At 38.1% G+C, this 18117-nt stretch overlaps 1 protein-coding gene across 2 annotated transcripts in view; it reads left to right on the top strand.

The window, feature by feature from the left end:
• The window catches only part of XIRP2 (xin actin binding repeat containing 2), a 115861-nt gene that overhangs the window by 23783 nt on the left and 73961 nt on the right, over positions 1-18117 (top strand). The gene's annotated exons all lie outside the window — the stretch shown is intronic.

Below are 18117 nucleotides of genomic sequence, written 5' to 3' on the forward strand. Positions count from 1 at the left end.
GAGTTCTTTAAGTTTTCTTATAGTACATTGTGGTTTTTGCTTGGATATGATTAGATATTCACCATGATAGCTGGCCCATCTGTATGACGTTTTGTTTGTGATCTGTCTTAAAAAATATTGGATAGTGATAACCAGGATTTTTTGGGTTTAGTGGGTGTTATTTGGTCACTAGTTACGTTTTTCACTGTTAATCTAATATGATGCTACATATCTATTACTTGTTCTTCAGTTAGATCACTGCCCCTAATTTTGCCACCTTGACTAATATGGTTGGAAGATAATCAAAATCAGTATGTATCCCCCTATCTCTTTCCTGCAAGTATGTATTTAAAGACCATTAGCAAGTTGCAATCTTTATAAAAATAGACATGCTGAAAATAAAAAGGTATGTCCAGCTATGACAAATATAACCCAATAGCTTACTGCTTTACAATTAGCACTGCATAAAGAAAGGTCTAAAGACTATGAGTGAAAAGCTTGTAATGATAACAGACACTGAATTGTTTTCTCTTAACTTTTAAAACTTTTCCCTTGCAAGAGCTTTGTGTTTAAACTTTGGCAGGTAATTAAAACTCAAGTTGTCCCTTACTGAACCCAGCATTCAGCAGAATTTCCTGTAGGATTACTCATTTGTGTGAGTAATGCCAATTTTAACATGTTTTAGTAAGTAGGCAACCAATTTTGTTTATGTAGCATATAAAGAATTAGTTGCGTCATCATGACTTCAGTTTTTCTTCCCCTCACAAGAGTATTTCAAAGTACTATTTCAACAACCACTACACATTTTGACATTTTGTATTGATTTTCTGCACTCTTCAAACTAAAATGTTAGAAATAAGAATTAAAGAGTAGCGTCTCCTCATTTATAGTGGAGTTAGTACTTCTTTGCATCTTTCCAAAAGTTTTCTTCCACACTTTTTGCTTAGCTTTCTCTTCTTTACAGACATTTCCTATTTTTTATATCCTCTAGTTGGCCTTTGTCTGTTTCTCAGACTAGGCATTGTTAATGAGCCTTATTATGTTTCAAAGCGTTGTTTTTATTTGTTCTTCCAAGTCCCAAAGACCCCATAACTAGTTCCAGAGCTGTTGCTCTATCTTAGAACAGCAGTGAGATAAAATTTTAAGTCCTTCATGAAGCAGATTATTTTGGGTGAACAGTGTATCTGCAGCTTTCATTCTAATCATGAAATACTTGTCATCATTTAACATCTGACATTCAAAGTAATCATGTTAGGCTATTCTTTCTCCATCCTTTTCAAAGACTTTAACCCCTTAATGCCAGATTAGCCAAGGACCAATGGTGTGGGTGTACCTGTGTCATTGTATATATGTATATATTTTTGAGCATGATAAAATTACAAATGATTCCTGAATAGATCTATTCCCCCATCTCATAAGGACAAGTTGAACAGCACTAAGGCAAAAGGCTCCCAACCTGAGCATGACTCTAGATGGACACAACCACACAGTTCTCTTGGCAACAGTATGGAAGTGGGTTGCCACTCTTTTCTCCTGGAATGTTTTTTGATTTCCTAGTCTAAACTGCAGCTCTAGGATTTCTTGGTAGACTCTCATTCAAATACTAAATGGTCCTAACTCTGCATAGTTTTTTTGCTGAAACAAAGTTGTTATTATTATTATTATTATCAAAATTTGTATGCTGCCCGACTCCCAATGACTCTGGGCAGTTCACAAGTAAAAGCATTAAAAATAAGAAAAACAAATAGACAAAAATAAAAGATTGCAAAAATGACAAACACCAGACAGGAACGAAGGAGAAACAAACCCACACAATCCAAAGTGGGCTTCACTAACCCTCGCCAAAGGCCTTCAAGACCCCTCAAAATACCAGGAGAGTGGGGGCCATCTGGATCTTGGGGGGAATCTCATTCCAGAGGGTGGGCACTGCTACAGAGAAGGCATGCTTCCAGAATCCTGACAGATAGCATTATTTAATCAAAGGAACCCGGAAGACATCCTGCCAGATTGAATCGGCTGGGCAGATACTATGGGAGACAGGTGATCCTTCAGGTAGCAGGCCCTATGTCATGTAGGTCTTTATAGGTAACAACCAGCACCTTGAATTGCACCCAGAAGCAAACTGGCAACCAATGTAGCTTGCGAAGCAGAGGTGTTACATGGATGTATCAAGGCATGCCCATTATTGCCTGTGCTGCTGCATTCTGGCCCAGTTGAAGCTTCCAGGTGGTCTTCAAGGGCAGGCTTATATAGAGTGTGTTGCAGTAGTCAAGCCATGAGGTGACCAAGGTGTGAGCGACTGTCTGAACGGCTTACCAATCTAGGAAACAGCATAACTGGTACACCAAATGAAACTGTGCAAAGGCCTTCCTGGCAACCGCTACCACCTGCTCTTTGAGGAAGATTGCACACCACTCTTGAATAGGGAAGTGCAACCTGTTCCAAGTCAGAGATGGAATATCCCCAGATCTGGGTGTCCCAAATACCCACAACCAGTCTTGGTAAGATTGAGTCAGAGACAGTAGCTCCCCATCCTTGTGCTATGTAGTACTTAAAGAAAAAAGGTTGATCAGTAATGCTGAGATTGCTTACCTACAGTGAGTAAGAAAATACATGACAATTCTCAAAAATTATAGATGTGTGATAATCACACTTCAGGTGATCTTTGCACCTTTAAATGTGGATATGAATCTGCTGTTTATGTCCATTTCATTGTAATTTAAGGGATGAAGCTAATTCACAGCTACAGAGAAATCTGTCTGCAAGCTGACCGTTTCCAGTAAAATGAATGAGAAATCCATTTCAGTTAGGAAAATCCATACATGTATCAGGATTTTTGCATTAAATGTAGATTGCAGATACACTTAGGAATTTGCATCTAGCATAGTGACCACTGCCTTCAGGATCATTAGGTCTGGTAATGTTTTGTTTTGTTTTGGAAATTGTAATATTCTACTTTTCAGTTCAAAGCTGATTACCATAAAACAGAATTTAAGCAGTCTACAAAAGGAAAAGCAGCTGCAATTACAAATGATAAAACTACAGTGGTAATAAAACTGAAAAGCAGCACTAAAGAACAAAATATCCAAGCAGTGTAAAACATCCCACTGGCAGCAATACAACCAAGCCTTAAAGGGTTTGGCAGATATATCTAAAAGTCTTTTCCTGATATTAAGCATTTATATGGATCAGCCATTTGCAGAGACAAATATTTCAAAGAAAAGGCAAAATGACACAAAATGTTCTTTTCTCAGCTGCCATTCACTTCACTTCAAATGTTGGAGAAACCTAGAGAAGGGTCATAACAGTTGTCAGTAGTCAGTCAGATTCATCCAAGAGAAAGGACTACTTTAGATTCTCAGAGTATTTAGCTTAAGAGCAAAGTTTTGAACTGTGCTTGAACAGACTGGGAGCCAGTATGGTGGTTTTGCAACTGGCAAGATGTGGCTTGTCCAGATCAGTAGTTTTGACCAGCCTTCTCCAACCTGGCATTCTCCAGATGTGTTAGAGTAGAACCCCCACCACCTTCAGCCAGCTTTGCCTGTCTCCATTTGGAATAATGGAAAGTGTAACCCAGTGTTTCTGGGTATCAGAAGGTATCAGATTGGGAAAGCTGGTGCAGGTATTTTGGGATCACTTGAACAGCTAAAGAATCAGCAGAGTCTAACATGTGATCTCCTAAGAGAGACACTACTTCAGGGCGAAAACAAAATGCTGTTACATAATTCACCGTTGGTAAATAAAGGGAATTTCTTCAATTTGGAGACTTAAGGGAGTATTTTTAATGGTGTTGCTAGTGTAGATGCTGCCATTTCACACAGGGGTGAAACCACAGAAACCAGAGCTGCTGCAGCAACAGCATGAATCTTCCCCTTAAAACTCTTTGAAAATTTTTAAATCACTCTTCAGTTTTGAAGTCTGAAAGCTCATGTTCCTTTCCAGTTGCTGAAAGATAGTCTGCAACTGCTAGTCTATTCCTAAAAGCTTATCTGAGCATGATTAAAATTGGCCAGTTTATCTCTAACCTGAGAGTTACAGAAGTGGATAGTAGGACATTCGAATCAAGGTGGATCAGGCAGGGCATCCTTGCATAGCCTTCCTGTGGATTATGGGAAGTATAGTCCAACACATAGCAACCAAGTTAGGAAAAGATGAGTTTGAGTCATGAGAATCTGTTTGAGGAAAAAAAGAGCATTTTCCCAGAGGTGAATCTGGTGATGAAACACCATTCTAGGTTTTGTTTCCAAGCATTTAGAAAATATAGGTGATGGGCAAAAGTAAATATGATCTTATTAATAATGAAATCTGAAAATAACAGATCTGATTATGTTTTGCTTCTGGGTATGTGTAATTTTTTCTTTCTTTGTGCCTTCAAATCAGTGCTGACTCCTGGTGATTGCCTGAACTAGTCCCTGCAGTTTTCTTGGCAAGATTTTCAGACATGGTTTGCCATTGCCTCCTTCCTAGGGCTGAGAGAGAGGGACTGGCCCAAGGCTGCCCAGCTGGCTTCATACCTAAGGCAGGATTAGAACTCACGGCCTCCCGCTTTCTAGCTTGGTGCTTTAATCATCACACCAAACTGGCTCTCAATTTTTATATTGTAAGTGTTGTATAAGCTCACCCCTCACAAAATCTTATCACTAAATGCACATAATTTGCCACAATGATCTCTTGAATAAATTATCTTGAAGGAATATTCCAATTACTGGATTTGTGCAAGAAATTTTGTAACTGCATTGTCTTTTCAAAAGCCATATGTGTCAGTTTACCTAAAAGCAAACATTTGGCTTGAGCTGATAATCTAACTATAGTCAAATGGATCTTAAAATAGTTTACTCTGAGAGTCTGTTATGCTAATCATATATGGCACCATCCTGCTAGATTCTTCCATCAGTGAATTGTTCTCTAAAAGGATTGAGAATATATTTAAATATGTGAAACACTATTGCTATCTTAGTCTTAAATAAGCAAATTGTAATAGACTCAGATGTTAAATAATTTTGTCAAAAAATACAGATAGATCTGTTTTTGTTTCTATATGTATCTGTGGGAGAATTAGAGAGAACGAAAAGTAGAACATGACATACAGATGCCTGATCCTAGATGGCCTCTAAGTCTATATAGTTATTTCTCATAAGATTAAGATCTAATCTTGAATGGGTGCTATTCCCTAACCCTAACCCCTGTTATAAATCTGGGTCCAGACTGTCTCATACTTCTGAAGAAAAATGAGAGAATGAGATTTCTAGTTCTCACTAAAAAGAGCTTATTTGTCAACCCAGCCACCAATTTATCTCAGGATTGAAAAGAACAAAGGGTAGGTAGATGAGGAATGTGAAAACATGAGGGCTGGGTAAGAAAGACAAGGCTCAGAGAAGCACATGGAGAGGAGGCCCTCAGAGATCATCTTGTTCAGAATCCTCATAGCCTTGGTAGGGCCAATGTAAGCACTACTTTTCTAATTCCTTTCCTCCTTATGTGTTCATCACATGAAGAAGACCCATGTGTTGAAAGGGCATCTCCCATCTCCAAGGTCTACACATTAAGCATGGGCACCTGAGGCCACAAAGCCTCATGCTCATACCATGGAAATCTATGTAGTCTATATTTCTCTTTCCAACCTGGTGCCACTAGTTTGTGAAAAGGGCTATATTATTACATGTTGCACTTTTGTTTGTTTGTTTGTTCCTCTCCCTCCCTGAAGTGAAAATGTAGATTTGCATGCAAGTCCCTAAGGACTTATGTGGTGCCCAAAGTTCTATTGGGTGGCTCCCTAGAGCATCCACCAACTATACTGTTTGGAAACATTTGCTTTCCCTTCATCAGAAAGTAGAAATACACGAAGATTGTAGTGTAAGCCCAAAAGACAGGCTTAACCTAGTTTTTGATGATGATGATGATGATAGCTTTATGCTCATCTTCCCAAAGCAACTGAGAAGGAAAAATCCAGAAAATCCTGGTTTTCCCAATCTGTATGATGTGGCTCTGCCCTCTTTTTATATAATTCTGTCCACTGCAGTCTCTGAAATGTTAACATTTGGTTAGCACACCAAATATTAAACGCAGCCCTTGGTCACAAAATGTCCTCCATCCTTGCCCTAGAGGCAGATGTCTTCTATAGCTGTGGCGTAGCGTATATCTGTGTAGGAATTAAAGACTTTTACTATACAACATTGTACTGGAAGAAGATAATGTGTTTATTTGGCAACAAAAAATACAATTTTATCCAATTTATCCAATTTATCCAATTCAATCTTATACTGTAGAATTCTGAGGGCAAATGATGGGCAGTGGCTGGATATTCATTTATTTATGTTTACTAGATTTATGTTGTACAATTTCAGGTGGCATAAATAATACTTCTTCCTCCTATTTTCCCACAACAACACCCACCTGTGGCGTGGGTTGGGCTTAGAGGGAGTAGCCCACATTTGCCCAGTGGGCTTCCATAGCTGCAAGTGAACTAGAAATAATAAAAGGCGGGATAAAACAAGTCTAACCCCCCCCCCCCCCCGTGTCTCCCAGCTTCTAGTTCAGTGCCTTAATCACTATGCCAAACCTTTTAGATGTTCAAGGATGAATTGTCTAATCCCACAGCCACATAAGGAAACTTTATATGGCTTCTGTTGATTTGGACATTTCTGAGGGGTGGTGCTGGTAATCTTTGTTGATGCAGGAAAAAAAGTTTTCGAGAAAACATATTGTTTTTCTCTGGACTGCATTAATGGAAACATTCAATTTCTGGCAGAGAGCAGAATTGGACAGAAGCCCAAACTGTGTTTATTTTACTTTCCACACAAAGTATTTTGTACTTTAATTTTCATGTTCTCTTGTGGCACCTTTTGAAGAATTCTGGCAATGAGCTTGACTGCATTATGGAGGTTCACAAGTTCAAAGTTGCTTTGTAATTTTAATCTACCCTGGGAGTTATATTCCTGTTCTTCACTCCTTATGAGTGGTACAATGACAATTACTTGAGATGTCCTTGATGGATGTTTTTTCTCCTTGCTTGGAGAGGAGAAGCAGAATGTGAAACACACTTGATGCAAACTGCTGTCAAAACTTACAAACATGTAGGGTTATTTTCAATAATTTAGCTCAACCACAGCTCATAGTCATGTGATATGAGATTCATAGAATTTATTTCTAAATAAAGCCTGTTTACGACTGAGGAGATAGAGAATTTAGTTACAGCAGGGTGTCACAGAGTATAAGAACTTGACTCCTGAAAACTGTTGCAAATAATAATAATAATAATAATAATAATAATAATAATAATAATAATAATAATTGCAAAAGGCAGCTTTACTTGGAACAGCTTACATCCTGCAATGATACCTTTAACACCATCAGACAACAACATCTGCCTATCTCAGGTCCTTGGGAAGGACTCAATGGGTGGATAAAAATGCCAAATCCAATCTAAACATCTGGCTGATTATGTGACCAAAATAATTCATCATCTGTATTTCAGAGAAAATAATCCACTCACCAATTAAAATAATGCATTTTTTAAAACTGTTCATTAACTAAGCTGGAGACTATAACTAAAAGTCCAGCCAGGCTAGGAATAATAACAGAAGGCAAGAACAAGTGGAAACACCCTAACTGCTTTGATTTATGTTATTACAAATAAAAAGAATATAGATTTCTCTGAATTTGGGAAAAGTAACTTTTATTAGATTAAAATCCAATAAATTCCTTCCTAATATTTTTCTTCGAGTGAACATGCTCATGAAAGATAACTTATTCAGAATGGGAAAACAGCCTAAAAACTTTTCCATTACTGTATGTATATGAGTTACATTCCCATGGAAATATCAGTGTCTATCAATTTTATGTGCATCAACAGATAGAGAGAGACTGGTGGAAACTTGTGACAAATCCAAGGGCTTTTTCACCTTGAGATGAAATCTACGTTTCAATTAAATTTAATAATTTATATTTAATATTTAACTTAAGTTGAATAACATATCCAAGGAAGAACATGATTTTGGTCCTTGTCACTGGATCTTTTGGCTCCACAAGCAGCTATAGTTGCTTATAGGGTAAGGCACTTTAGGTTAGGTACTTAAAGAGATGACTGGATTTGAATTCCCCTTCCCATGCCCCCCTTTCTCTCTTTTATAGACACACTGACATATAGATCTCTATCTCATTGCGCAGAGAGAAGATTTAATAGCTACTAGATATTTTTTTTCTTCCTCATTGGCACTTTACCCACATAAGTGAGATAGGAGCAGATGGGTGAGAACAGTGGAGCTTAATGATTTTCCCTCTGTTCTCCTCCCCGTTTAAATTGTAATCTCCAGCCACAAAAGCTAAAAGAGCACAATTCTGTGGTGGAGGAACGGATTACTTTCTCCATGCGTCTCCATCTCCATTCCAGTCTTACCTGGCCAATATGCAAAATAACTATGCATGTTGAAAACTGTGATTTAGCTGGGGAGGAAGGCACACCAAAGGCCCCCCCCCCTTCAGGCACCCTCACTGATCTCTATAAATATCCACAACAGGGTCACATCATCCTGGGCACAGAGAGAACTGCTCCTGTCTGTGCTCCTGCCCTCTGAAGATGCCGGTCACAGATGCTGGCGAAACGTTAGGAAACAAAACTTCCAGAACATGGCCACACAGCCCAGAAGACCCACACCAGCCATCGTATTCCGGCCGTGAAAGCCTTCGACAATACATTGCACACCAATTTCCTTCCTTCCTTCCTTCCTTCCTTCCTTCCTTCCTTCCTTCCTTCCTTCCTTCCTTCCTTCCTTCCTTCCTTCCTTCCTTCCTTCCTCCCTCCCTCCCTCCCTCCCCTGCACTGACTCCTGGTAACTGCCTGGACAGCTCCCTACAGTTTTCTTGGCCAGATTTTGGAAGTGGTTTGCTGTTGCCTTCTTCCTACCGGTGTGAGAGAAGGACTGGCCCAAGGTCACCCAGCTGCCTTTGTGCCTGACACTAAGATTAGCCTGCCAATATGCCATATCAATGCTTTTTGGCAGGCTATGTGTAATCTATATTATGTGCTGGGAAGGGAAATTATCATGCAACTCCTCCCCATCATTGTTCCCCTCTAGTCTGCTCAACAACTGAGTGGTAGAATTGCACAAGCGGGTTAGAAGCTTGGGAACCTGTAACAAGCTGAAGCAAGGGCCTCTAAGAAGCGCATGTGGCCTGTGGCCTAGGGATGATAGACCAAATGCTCTGAAAAGAGCCAGCAAGTGGAGTATATCTCATCCATACAATTTTTGATGGGACTTTTGCTTTTCCCTCTTTCTTGGGGCTCTAAATGAAACAATTAAATTGATTCCTGAAAATTTTAATAATCAGCACTGTTCAGTCATGAACAGTGTTCTCACAATGTGCCCTTCTCCTTCAGCTGGAGTTCTTAGATGATGAGCATGATAGCTTGGTCAGTATTCTTAACCTGCCCTTGTATCTACGTCCTTGAATAGCATGACAGCTTTGCACTGATGAACTTAAAAGTGTCTTCCATATTAAGAAAATTTTGTGACACAGGGGCCTAGTTTCAAAGTGAGCTAGACAGGATTTGAAAACTGGAGGGAGGCTTAAAAGAAATAATGACATTTCAGCAACAAGAAAAACGCACGTGGTCTCTGGTTTCTTTCACCCTCTCTTTTTCCATTTGAATTAAACTATATTTCTAGGTGCACATACTTTATAGGATGAAGGTTGAATATTTCTGTATGTGCAATTTGAGTGCAGCTACCTCTTTTAACCTTTTCCCAATAGTTCTTTTGTCACATTCTGTTATTTTTCCAGGTTTAAATTATAAAGGAGAGGGGGAAAAAGAAGTAATATGATTACAGTACTTAAAATAGGAAATTATTAAGGCAGGAGAGCACCTCTATTGCCTTGGCAAAGCCCTTGTTATAGGCTGGGCTGTGTTGATGATGGCATCATCTCTTTTTGGAATTTACAGCTGAGTAATTCAGATATTGTTAGTATAGGTCTGAGAGACTGAATGGGTTTACTGTGGGGGAAGAAAACAGAATCATTTCATATTTTGGGTTTGTATCTACCATACCCTGTTTTCAGTGGTTGCATTTATAATAACAAACAGCCCTCATTAAGCTGAAGATAGTATTTGTTCTTATGAGGCATAGAAATCAAATGCTTGAAAAACATAATCACAATTTACATATTAAAGATGACTCATTGCACATCTATTAGTAGGATATTGTGGGTTTTTACTTAAGTATTTTCCCAAGCTTATTCCACTGCTTCAGTTCAATGTGCTGCCTACAGCAACACATAAAAATATACTTTTTTTATTTCTATGCAATTATTTAGAATGTGCTACATGCCCAGGTAAATATGTAAGTCATATGTAACATTTACAACCAAGTATTTTTCAAATTCAGTAGCCCATTGAATGAAGCACAATATCCTTTCCAGAGCATGGCAGCTGAACTGGGGAAGGTGGAGATTCACAGCTGGGCTGTTACATAATGCTAAATACATGCACAGATGGTCCAAAAGCCAAGTGAGACCCAAGACGGTTTTCAGGAAGAGAATCTAAGATTATGCCAAGAGTTCAGGTATACCCCGCAAATAAGACAGAATGAAATCCCAAGAGCAGGGTCCAAAGGCAGTTCAGTTATCAGAGTGGGAGTTTCCGGTGCAGGGATACAGATTCTGAGATAATAAAAAGGCAGGCAAGAGATGTTGCTTCCCGCATATAAGGTTTGGAACTGAAATAGCCACTGGGACTTGACCACAAGTGCCTATGGCCCAGTCCAGAAGTAAGCAATTATTCATGAGGAATATTGTTTCTTAAATACACCTGTACCTCTGTTATTGTAAATGCAGACTAATGGAAGTCAGCATCTGGGCCCTCCATTTCACAGGGAAATGATTGATCTCTAGTTTTTAAGTTCCCAGCCCCAATGTCTCAGAAAGGCTAGAGACTAGGCTGAGGCTCATCTTGGGTTTCCTCCTTCTCCAATGACTTCCATCCCTATAATACACCGAAATGATTACAAAATGGACATATGGGTTGGGCAGAGATGATGGATTATATTCCAGTTCAGTGTGTAATTTCCTGTGTGTCCCTCCAATCTACTGTATAGGTTTGGGGATCCTAAAGAACAGATGGGAGGGGCATTCAGGACAGAAAGTGGAATCCTTATTGGGCTAAGCATAAATCATCACCTTTTCACTTCATTATAATTTTTTTAACTTCACTTGAATCATTGCACGTATTCTGATATGGCTGTTTTCTTAAAATATGGATTTTGTATGAATTTTTTCATAGTACCTATATTTTTGTATGCATTTTTTCCCTTGAGAACAGCATAATAATTTGGGAAGTGTGAATAAAAAGGTAGACAAAATGAAATTCTCTCCCTCTGTATTCTCAACTGTCAAGTTAATTAAAAAAAAATCAGAATCTACTTGAACACTTTTATAGAGCTAGTTCTGTTTCATACTGCCTTTTTTTTTTTGCTTTTTCATATTGACATATTTATCAGGTGTTCAGTGTGTGGAGGGATAGAAGTGTATGCCCTCCCTGCCTGTCATAACTGTGCACCTCAGCCTTGCCTGCTCAGCTCCCCAGTGAAGGGACCACTAAGCATATTTGTGATGAGCAACACACATGCAACATAGGGCCCCCAGCACCTCATTTATGGTCCCTAATGTTGTGAGATTGCACCCCTGAAATTTAGAGACAAAATACCCAAAGTTTGGGGCTGTAGTTTCAGGCCATTTGGGAAGGTTCCTCTGTCTCCCAGAGACCCCTCTGCTTTCATTCTCACCCGTAATCCTCTCCAAGGAGCCAACATATGGGCTAAAAAACAATTTGGGGAGAGGGTGCAGGATGAGAATATCAGCCTTCGACTTCCCAGAGGCCTCCCACTCCCATACTTAAACCCCCACACACACTTACAGTGTGGAAATTTTAGGCAATACCCCTTTTGTTGACATCACCTATTATGATGATCTGGAAGTTACCCCAGTAGCCTTTTGTAGAGTCACGCAGGCCTCATTTTTGTCAATGGGAATTCAGCCCGTTCTGCTATGAGAATGAGGGCTTGTTACCCCTAGCTTCAGCTGTGTGTGTGATTGGGCTTGGTTATATTGGTTTCATATTATTTCTTGTTAAATTTTGATTGTGTTTTATTTTTGATGAGTTAAATGTACGAAAGTCAAGTGTAGATGGAATGTGGTTTTATATGTAAAGATGTTGGGACACCTCCCCCCCCCCAGTGCATATTGTATTCTCACACATTCAGGAGAATGGATGCCTGGATAAGGCTAATGTTGCACTGAAATCTCTTACCTGAGAGCCCTCCTGGACCATTGTGTGATTCAGATGCTCCAAAGCCTTGTATGTCTTCAGAGAAATTGATCAGCAACAGAATGTTGACTGTGCAAGTCCTAGGGAGGGAGTGAAAAATCAATTTATTTAGACCAAAAAAAAAAAAATTAAGACAGGGCCTAGGCTCGAGTGGCAAAACCAGAAAAAAAACTAGTTCGATGAAATAATACATATCTAATTATCATTTCATGTTTCACTCCCAGTAAGTCACGATAAAATTGTAAGATTTGAGGCCTAACACATGCAATGTAAAATCTGATGCTAATGAAGATTCATTCCTGGAAGTATGGCATAGATTTAAGGATGTTTAATTGTGCTAGATGACACAGAAACATTATGGTTAGTTTTGCTGTGAAATTATACAAATCAGAAAGTACTTGGATCTGCCTCCAAATAAACCCCATAGCTCCAGACTCACCTCCCAGTTATTGTTTTTTTTTAACATTCGAAGAAAAGGAAAGGTGTCCCCTCCTTCTCATCCCTTGTTTTGTATAAAGTTTTAATTCCTTCTTACTTGCTCCTTTCAAAATACAGTGAGAATATTTATGCTGAAGCTTTAAACTGCAAATGTTCTGAGTGAATTGAATTGATTAGGTACAATAACACAGTAAACAAAAAAATCTCAAGTATTGGCTTGAGGAATACATATAAGCACACACACACACACACACACACACACACACACACTTTGCTACTAGCTTATAATCATAGATAATTCTAATACCAGTAACTGACAGACATTAGATAGGAGTGAGAGTAGGCAAAAGGAATCACAATAGACCTGTTTTTAGTGTTTATTTTCAGCGTAGCTGCCTCTCTTTTCTATCACTGGAATTCTCCACTGGATAAAGTAGCCTTCTGTCAGTAGAGAGCCTCTGCTGGATATAACCAGTTGAGATATATAAGATTGTACCAAACATCTGTATTCCTTGAACAGAGTGTTCAGCTGGAAAATTTTAAGTTGCTTTGTCCCCAAAAGGACATACAGATATTACTTTGCTGTATCCTTAGGGGGAAATAGCAAAATCCTGCTGACGCATATGGAATACTCCAATAAATACAGAATTGTAGGCTGAACATTTCCCACTTCTGGTGGAAACATTCTTTTTACAGGAATTGAATATTAACTGAATAAAAGTTTCCATGTACTGTCAAAACTTTTATTTATGTTTTCCAAGACAGGATTGGTACAATGCTCATAATAATGAACTTTGGGAGGTAGGTGGTTGATTATCAACAGAGAGATTATAAATAAACTAGAGGGTGTTCATGATTTATTTTCCTCATTTGTATCAAAACCAAGACTCTAGATATTCATGATAACACTTTTAAGATATCTTACTATTTAAATATGTTTCTTTGGGCATACCAGGGGGATAGAGAGAGTGCCAAGAAAAGATTGCTCAGTGCTTGTATGTGAATACTTCTAAGTCTAAGATGCTAGAGGTACATAGAGAGAATGTACAAAAATGAGGATGAAAGGAAGATATTGTGTAAAATGTCTAAAGAGAAGAAGATAGCTTGCAAAGGATATAGTCAAAGAGAACAAGGACCAGGTAAGATTAAAAGAGGAAGATAAAATGCAGGGCAATTATCAAGCTTCATCCCACAGACCAGACTTTTTCAAGCTCACAAGAAATCCAAGAACTTCCAATAAATAATAGTGAAGGTACTTGGACCCCACTTTTGAGTAGGCTGGCCTGTTTCCATCTGTCCTTTGTTTTTGCAACTGTCAGATTTGCTAACATGTTTCTTACTGAATGTGTGAGAATAATTCTCACAGCAATTTTGATGGAAATAAAAAAATGTTTTGGAAGTGGATAAAAGGCAGTAAACAAGCCTTTTGCAGAGTGAATGGAAATAAAATTAAAAGGAGTTAAGGGATTGGGATGAAAGTAAAGTGAGGGGATACTAGAAGCAGTATTTTAGAGATGTATAGGAGAATAAAAGGAAAAGAAGAAATAGTGAATGCAAAAACTACCAGGAAGATAAGCTTATTGAATGTGCTTGGGAAGATATTTGGCAAAATTCTGATTGAAATTCTATTAGAGATGACAGTAAGCAAAATTTGGAAAGTGTATTGTGGCTTTTATGCTAGGCAGGGGTTAAAAGACCAGGTCTAATCTTCAGCAGGTCAGTGAGTAATGTATAAATGTGAGAAAGTTTGTTTGTTTTTTACATCTGTTGATTTAGAGGAAACATGAGATAAAGTCTATAGGCTTAAATTATGGAATGTTTTGCATGATTATTGAACTGAGTACTGTTTGCTGAATGTGATAAGAATGGTATGATATGGAAGTAAAGCAGGGGTGAGAATAAATGGAATGTAATAGCAAATGGTTGAACACGGAACAGGGAGTAAGACAGGGATGTTGATGTCTCCTTGATTCTTTAATGGATGGATGTATAAGGACTACTTATGGTGGGTTAGTTGGAGACATGTATTAGGGAGGTATGCTATTCAGGGACATGAGTAAATACGTATTTTTGCATGCAGACAATGTCATGTTGTTAGCTGAGAACTAGAATGATTTGCCGCAAATAGTATGACAGAATGAAGAGTATAGATCTGACAATAATATATAAAAAGGTGGTTGTATTTGTCAGAGAAAATAGAGTGAATGATTGCAGGTTACACATGAATTGTCAAAAAATAGAGCAAATAGTTCAATTTTTGTCCCTTGGTAGAATGATTACCACAGATGGGGAAATGGAAGGATAATGTTTAAGATGCAAATAATAGTAGAAAGATAGTTTGCAGTATGTAGTCTGGTGCAAGAAATGTATGCACATTAAACGAAATTAAAATGGCTATGGTAATGAGCATACATCTACCCCCTTTCTTACGTGAAGTGAGAGTTGGCTGTGTCAGTGGAAATACTGTATATAAGTAAGTTGAATATAGCGGGAATCGAGTATTTAAGAACTCCATTTAGTTTAGGAGACTTAGACGATTTAGGGTCATGATGAATGGTGCTTAATGAAATTGGATTGAATATAAAAACAAATGACCATCACAAAAGAAGTACATTGAGTGAGTTTAGTCACATAGGGAGAATGAATAAGCATCAAATTTCAAAACTAATATATGAAGAAAGGAAGAATGGGTCAAGAGGAAGGGGGAAACCAGAAAGACATGGTTGGAGGAAGTTGATGAGATCCTCAAAAAGAAAGAAGGGAGAAGTTTAAAGAAGAAATGGCAAAGTATGAATCCATGTCTGAATGTAGAAGCAAGGATGCTATGCAAAGATAGAAGGCTAGAGAAGTATTGTGTACCCCTGGTTAGCTTTAGCTATATTTTCTTCTCTTTTTTCTCTCTCATGATTTTAAATCCTTTGGCTTATTGTTTCTTATTCCTTTTCTTGCTCTGTATAATACTGATTACCCTGAAAAGAAATAGTGTGACTATGTATGTATGTATGTATGTATGTATGTATACACACACGTGCACAACTAAGTCAAAGGATAATGTTTGAGCAGAGTTCTACTTTATTTTTTCTGCATATCTGTCTGAGAGGCACAGCCAATATCCAATAACTATCTGAATATGTATTTTTATAGAAAAACTGAGGAGGAATATGTGAACAATAACAAAGTGAGACCTTATCAAAATGTATAAATTCCACCCACTAGTTTTCCTCAGTTTTGACCAAATCTTGCCTTTTCCCCATGGTCTTAAAGAAGTCTTAAAGAAGAATGTCACAAAAGATAAAGAGTTCAGGGCTCCTCTGGCCTCTTGTGATTTGCACTCTGCTATGGCTACATTTAGCACCATGGAAGTTCTGTTTGGTTGGAAGCATTATCTTTTGAAATAATTTTTAAATTCTCTTTAGATGTAATGTGGATTGAATGATAAAAAGTACTAAGACAGATCACTCATTCATACAATAATTATAACTTTGCCAAATGGAAATTGCTGTATGTGTATTTTTTTTAAATGGGCTATTAGAACAGCATATTTTCCAGATAGCTATTGGAGAGACTCCACCTGCTGGTGTATTTCAGACTACTGCTGCTCTTTTAGAAAAAAGCTATTTGATATAATGCAGCACTCAAAGCCTTTGCTTATCCTTGGGTCTTCTGAGCTACCAAGAGCAAATACTACACTCTGTGTTCTTTCAAAAGTACCCGATACAACTCTTTCTCCTATCATGGATCAAGCTGTATTGGAAGAGAAGAATTAAGGAGTTTTAAATACAAAGCAAAAGAATGAATAGATAGAAATCTGAAGCAAACGAAATTCTTGTTTAATTGTCTTTCAAGTTTTATCAGAGCAGAATGGCAAATACCAATGAAACTGGTACTAAGGCAGCATCTAGGCTGTATTACATTGGTGGTGGTGGTGAAATCTCAGAGATGGACCTGTTATGATAGCTATTCAGTTTTTCAGAGAAGCATGTTGCAGAAACTTCTGTGAAGAGGGAGTTATTAATTTTAACTGGGATTAAAATCCAGATGGGATAACTAAGGGATGGGAAGTGATACTGGAAGTAGAAAAATGGAATAGAGAGAGCCCTCTTCAATCATTCTTAAAAACATGCAAGCACTATAAAAAGTATAAGTGGAAATGGGAATATTAGCTCTATTCATGTCACCTTCCAATATTTACAGGGTAGCTGTCAGTCACAGAAAGCTCCTCTACCTATTAAGGGTCTCTGCCTTAACTGAGACCCTAAATTATATGGTCCTGTAGTCCATGGGGAACCTTCACAGACAGAGAAAGGTCTCTGCTAATGACAGATGCTCTTTCCATGTTGGAGGGTGACGGAAAGAGTTACTAGCACTCTCCTTCCAGTTCCCTCCACTTCCACTTCCTGTTTTTAAAGTATATGGAGATACTGTGCTTTAAAAATAATATAAGGCTGTTTAACTAAACTGAGGTAAAGTAGACATTGTCCTGAAAAGCAAGGATATGTTAAAGACATGAATTTGAAAAGCTAAGGATCATATTGATTGATTACATGCGATCAAGTCATTGTCATTTCTTAGTAACCACATAGCTAGATTTTCTCCATGATGATCTGTCCCTAACCTGGTCCTTCAGCTCTTCCAACTGTAACTGATAATAAAGGATAGGATAATATAGGATGGGATAAAACTGGTAAACAAGCCTGGGCCTATGCTTTGAAAAATGGGCATGCATGGAAGGACACTAATACTATTTCTACAGTACAGGTAAGCAACCTTTTGGGACCTTTGGACACCTTTGGATTTTTTTCAAAAAGAGCCAGATAGGCACCAAAGAAAGTGCCTGTATAAATAATGCTCTTGGACATCATATGACCTATCCATGTTCTAACTGAATCTCTAACATAGAATTCTATCAATTGTAACCTCAAACTCCCTACATATGATGCTCACACATCTCCTCTTGGCACCAAGGACAATTAGGGCATGGAAGCTTTAATTAATAAATTTTTGAGTGGAGGCTTCTCCAAGTACTTAATTATAACAAAAACACCTCACTCAGTTATGTGCTTTAAAAAACTGCTCATATCCCAATTCCTTATAGAGACAGTTTATAACAAGCCAATGTTTGATTATGCAGTAGGTATAGTATATCTTGATGCTGATCTGTGCAAAAAGGGGACTAGGAAAAAAAAAAAAGAATCCAGGCAAAATATGAATTAACATGAAATTTTAAAAAATACAAAATAATATTTGATACATTTATACTAAATTTCCATAGTGGGTAGTCAATAGTAGTGATGTTAAACTGTGAGCAAATGTATTACTGAATATGCAGTACTTCCAGCATGGGCAGACCAAATAGGTAATGGCAGCCAAGGTGGTAGCTG

The sequence above is a fragment of the Python bivittatus genome, unplaced genomic scaffold (genome assembly GCF_059951505.1).
Source record: "Python bivittatus isolate LINGU-HERP-01145 unplaced genomic scaffold, Pbiv_v1 ctg000480_np1212, whole genome shotgun sequence".
NCBI lineage: Eukaryota > Metazoa > Chordata > Lepidosauria > Squamata > Pythonidae > Python > Python bivittatus.